Source organism: Ischnura elegans, chromosome 9 (genome assembly GCF_921293095.1).
Source record: "Ischnura elegans chromosome 9, ioIscEleg1.1, whole genome shotgun sequence".
Taxonomy (NCBI): domain Eukaryota; kingdom Metazoa; phylum Arthropoda; class Insecta; order Odonata; family Coenagrionidae; genus Ischnura; species Ischnura elegans.
The window spans coordinates 47,238,293-47,244,292 of NC_060254.1; positions in this window are offsets into that span (position 1 = coordinate 47,238,293).

Below are 6,000 nucleotides of genomic sequence, written 5' to 3' on the forward strand. Positions count from 1 at the left end.
CTCCTTCGAGGCGTGAAATTACGAATTCTGAATGAGGATGGCACACTGTCTTTCCACACGCTGACCATCGCTTCCAAGATTATTATGGTGCACAGGAAGCGGTGAGGTCATAGTTGGGTCAGGTCTCTTCAACGGAACATGGATTCCATAAGAAGAAGATTTCGGGCATCAACCTAGAAAGGAGAGCTACCACGAAATATCTCCCATTTCTAAGCCACAAATATTTCGTCTAATTGTAAGATTTAGTCCTATTCATTGCCATTTGAAATCTTACAAATAGACGAAATATTTGTGGCTTAGAAGCAGGAGATATTTCGTGGTAGCTCTCCTTTCTAGGTTGATGCCCGAAATCTTCTTCTTACGTTATCTCCTTCTTCTTCCTATTCATTGCCATTTGAAATTAAGACTTAGATTCCGTTTTATTGATAGTACTCTTGCCAAGGAGACGTTCTAGTACACTAACTGTATTACCTAACTATCCTTGGGGAAAGGGGGAATACAAATATGTTTACGTTTGCTGACAAGTGGGATGGGGGGTGATATAGAATTGCTAGACAGTAAGGTCTAACTCTTGAGGAAAGAAAGGAGTGGGGGACGATTATTATACTAGTACGATTTTCAAAAACACAGTTGTGGCGTTGCTAAAGAAACGCCTCAATAATGGTGTAAAATATTTAGTTTCCTTGATATGCATCAAAATTAAATAATTGAAATTTTACGTTAGAAAGTATAGAGAGATGTTTGTAAAGTGCGTATTTTCTAGGGATGTGGTGGTCGTAAAGGAAAGAAGTGTGCTTACGTAATACTTGATTGCTCCCTATTATTTGCGTTTAGATATCTTTTTGCTATAAACTCGTCCTATTATTTATTGTCAAGTTGGTGATAATATCAGATTAATTATTGAAAATAATTAGTGCTAGCTGGTACATTTTCACTCAAACGTCTTAGAGTAATGAATGATTATCCTAGTTGTTTTCCGTTCCTGGATCCCGTTGTATGATTTATTTGCGAAATAGGTAAGATTATTCTAAGAAGTCATGGTCATGAACCTTAATTGCATTCTTGAAGTCATATTTATTGTGTCGGAGAATATGCTAATCTATTTCAAATTAAATTGAATGATATTTGAAATAAGAGCTTATGTGTAAGTGGCTTAGGATTAATTAGTGCCCTATAATATTTTTCCTTCAAGGTTGTTGCCTTTATTTTAGTAAATTCTTTTACAATTAATCTTTATTTTTTATTATTAATTGTTTGAAAATAATATTTAAGACATCGATAGCTAGAGAACGATAGCAATGAAAATTTTGGTATTCCGTGAGGTCTCACTAGCAATGGTTATTGACCCATTTGTTCGGAAGGATTCGAAATACATTGGAATGATTTATGGTGGTAAAAAAGATAGCCATTCAGTCACAAAATCCGAATCTGGTTTCTCCCCAGCTAATCACGTAATACTACCTGTGGACTAATATAAATTTACTCGACGCCTGGAGGAATTTAACGATAACTGTATTTTTTAAGATTGTAAAAGTTGGGTAGAGGTTTATGGATCCATTATTCCCTTTCATTCGTAAATCCTTGCACCTTGAATGACTAGAAGCACGCGAGACTTGTCGCATTAGTCGTGATATCGACTTGTGGAATTTTAAAATCCATATTTATTGATGCAAGGAAGGAGCATTCTTTGGTAGAACGAATTGATTTGCGGGGAGTTACGAACACGCCTTTCATTTCTATTTTGATCTCAGGAATAAAATCATGGTACTGGTCTGCTATTTTATTGGTGGGTACTTAATGCTCAGATCTTTCGTGTTCAAGTTTCTGAACAAGCGGAGGACTGAGTGTGTCAGTGGAGGAGAAAGTTGGGTCGAGGCCATATATTTTCCCTTCGATAAAGAAATCACCTCATGGTGTTAATTGAAAAAATTATTGTGGGCGTTTTCTCTCTTACAAATCCACCCCCCATCCCTTACTATTCCGATGGCTCATTCGTAAGTTAGGCCTAGTGCTGTCTCGTCACCAGGGCTGGACTTAGGATGTGGGTGGCCTGGAGCCCATTTCTTGGGATGCCCAGTGTTTCAAGGTGTTGCAGTTTGCAACGTAATAACAGGAAAATGCCGCCGTGTATACCGGTGAAATTTGCGAATGAACCGTCGCCCGCATGATCATTCAGTGAAAATTAGAACATTTCTATTCAGAACAGTTTTAGAACAGTTCTATTTTGCTCGCATTGTCCTGTGAATGATTCAGCATGATAATTTGCATGATCATTCACCGTGTATAGCGGCCTGAAGGCATGCTACTGGTTGCGTCCAGAGCTACATTAACTGCGCCAACGGATAAAATGCTTTTTATCAGCAGCAGTAATCATTTATTAACGTCAATTTTGATGACTACATGTTAACCAAAAACAAATAAAACCAGTTTCACTTCGAATCCACTCATACGTGATGGTTTTTTTTTCGATATTGTTAGATTTACCTCTATGTTCGCGGAAGGCTCATGCTCGGTGGGTGGCCCCGGGTTGGTAGGTGGTCCAGAGCCTGGGCCCCTTGGCCACCCCCCTATGATCTGGCCCTGCTCGTCACTCTTTCATTCATAGTATTGCGATACTCATCATCATCACTGGTAACTTGCTATCATTATCGATGCGTTCATTCTTCTAAGAAAATCATCTTTGCCAAAATAGAGTAGATTCACTATGAAGTAAGAAAAAAAGCTTGAAGCTATCGCATACGGTGACGTAACTATGGGGGAGATGAGGGGATAGATCCCCTCCACCTTTTCGTTTTTCTCCACTATTTCGTCTTCGTATCAAGGGAAGTTAATTTTTATAACAATCTACATTAGACAATCCGTGAAAGGTTAGAATTGAAATTAAGGGTTACCCATGATAAATCACAGCCAAAAAATACTAAAACATGAGGAGATGAATAAAAATATCCTGTACAAATTTAGAATGAACCAAAAAGTACAAGTTGGGAAATAAAATCACGCAATCAGTCGTCCTATCGAGTGCAGCGATTTATAAAAACAAATTCTTCAACTTCTTATTTCGATGTTGTTCGAGACAATTCATATGAACAGTTTTCACGCTTCTATCCGGGTCCATCGTCGACAATAACTCGTCGGTATAAGGTGCTATTTGCCGTAAAAAAGCTTCTTCTTTCTTCAATACTGGTGTCTTTCTCGCCGATCTCTTTCGATTTGACGCTGTATTTCCTTTCGCCCAAAGTGATTCGTATATTTTTCCGGGGCTTGCGAACGCGGAAAAAATCCAGGACGTGAAAAAAATCTCGGCTATTAATTATGTCGATGGCGAAATTGCGTGGAGTCGAGCGTTGCCGAACGCGTTTTTCGGGACTCTTGGCTTTCGCCATCGCCTCGTCGGACCGGCTCCGCTCGGCTTCGCGGTCGGAACAGCCTCGACCGCCGTTGCCGCCACACTACGACGCGCGGCGGCTCCCGACGACTTGCAGAAAGGTCCTCTTCCTCCGTAGCCCTTTCCCCCATCCTCCCGCCCAACCGGTTCGGTTTCGAATCCTGCTCGAGGCATGGGCGTGCTTCGCCCCATTAATCCTTCTCACCTCCACCCTCCGCCTACCCCGGGAAACTCCCCCTAACTAATCAACCAGCATCGTCAAATGCGAGGAAGAGATGGACCAGGGAGTATTGTAACGTAAGTGTTTTTGACGTCTCCAGGCCTTTTTATGTTTTCAGAGTGCGTGGTCGCATGCGTCTACATCTGCATCATGAATATTACAAAAGAGGATTCTCCAGACAGACTCTAAATGTGTTGTCACCCACCTCGCATTTAAATGGGTTTACAAAAGTCGCTGACGGACAAATTAATCCGAGTGTCACGGGGAAATAAGGTATAATCATTGGTTTTAGCCGAAATTTGTATGCAATGTGATGTGATTTATTCAAATTCATAACCTATCAATGATATTCATCGTAATTACAGACATTATTTTGCAAAATATTGGAAAAAGTGGATCGTATTGCACTCATCACCGCGCCGCGGGCATTTTTGAAAACCGATTAAAATGCGACCGAAGTGGCAACAGAAGTCAGCCTTCAATGGAAGGGAAATTGGGCCTCCTCTATGGAATCCCCTTGATCTTCATAATACCCTGCGAGCCACCTCTAGGTTTTTTGGCTGTGGGGGATCGAATACCAGCATGAAAAGTGATTCTCACATGCACACCGTACGTTCATAAAAATGCTGGGAATGCTAACAAATTATTCTTACACATTCTTGCAAAGGCAAACTTACCAAATACTTATGAAGGCAATCCGCCTGCGAAGCTAGAACATGCAAAATTCTGTTTGAAAATAAATATGTGTGTATCAGTCATGACTATTAAAACTGACGAGTGCTTTGATGAGTGGTTGTGGATCTTGCGTTTTTTTTATTTACCGATCGTGTTTTATTTTTCTGCCTCGGTTCCGCTCTTCTATTGTTTGTTTGTTTGTCTTGAAGAATTAGGTAAGTGCTGAATGCATTCAGTTATTACTGATTTTAGAGTTAAATCAGTATGCATTTCTATACATGGATAGACATTTATTATGAAAAAATCGTTTATTCTGGAAAACCTGTACGTATATGAATTCTTGATACTCTAAGCCACCATCTCATTCTTGATAAACTTAAGTTACCTACAGTGATTGGATTGGATTTAATATCTTAAACCGTAGCGGTTAATAATTCTCTTAAGCGAAAAGAAAGTGCCCCCAATTTCCGAAGACGTATTTTCACGCTTCGGCAGTTCTCTGGTCGTGCTGTTTCAAATGAATCTTATCTGACCACAGAGAAAATCTGGTATTTTTCATTACGTCCTGGCACTCCCTGGGTCTATTTATATACAAAATGAGGAAGTACGAATTTCCTGCGCACGGGAATGTAAATGTGTCGTACTGTTTAGAAAAAGGATTAGAAATTAGTCCCAAACTTTTTAAAAATCTTTTGTGGAAACTCATACTTAAATGCAATATTTTCCGTAGAGCCATAAAGTAGCCAGGATTCGTCTAGCGTGTTGTGGGAATATACTGGGAAGAAAAAGTGAGAGATGCTTCTTTGCTTTTTTCAGGCTACACTTTGAGTGCTCGTTATGCCAACGAGATACTTTGCGAAAAGTTTTTATCAGTGAAATCAGTAAAATACAAAGGTAAGCGGCGTGATTCATCAAAAACTGTGGAGCGTTATAAAGCTTTTACATGAATTAGCCTGAGAACTGCTAGTGACTCGGGAGGGTACGTGATACAACTACATTGCTTGAGATATCATGAAAACATTTATTTTAGAGTGATGCGGTGAACCTCGTATAATAACCGAACTATATTTTAAGGTCCCACAGAAATGATAAAATGAGAGCGATATTTTGACAAACGGATGGGCATAGATATTCGTTTTTACTTTAACGAAAAAGATATTTATTTTATGCTAGGTTGAATTCGAACATTCTAATCTCTTTAGATCCGCACCTAATTTTTTTCAGTTTTCTCCTAGGAAATAACTACCGGAGTCGAAACACGTCCCGCCACTCATATTGTTATACGTCTGTCGGTTTAGCATATGCATCGGTTTGGATTTTGAATGATAACGCATTCTTGGGAATGTTAGGGGTCGATCATTGGCACTGGCACCTATCATATTTGATTTTTTAGAACCAACTTTTTAAGTGATGCATACATATATTTTATGAGTGTATTTTTTAAAAGATCAGGGGAATTTTGTACGTACTTTATAATAAGTAATTGTGAGTCGCGAAATCTTAATTTCGTCTCAATTTTTTCTCGACACTTAACACCTGCATATACATGTTAACGCGGATTTTTATGTTTATTTCTTCTGGCTGAATTTTATTGCTTTATTGATACTGATTTATAAGGGCACAGAAAAAAATTGATATATCATCTAATGGCACTTAATTAGTAGCCGTGAATAAGACATTTTTGTCACATGAATGAACTTCTTCAGAAAATAGATCTTGC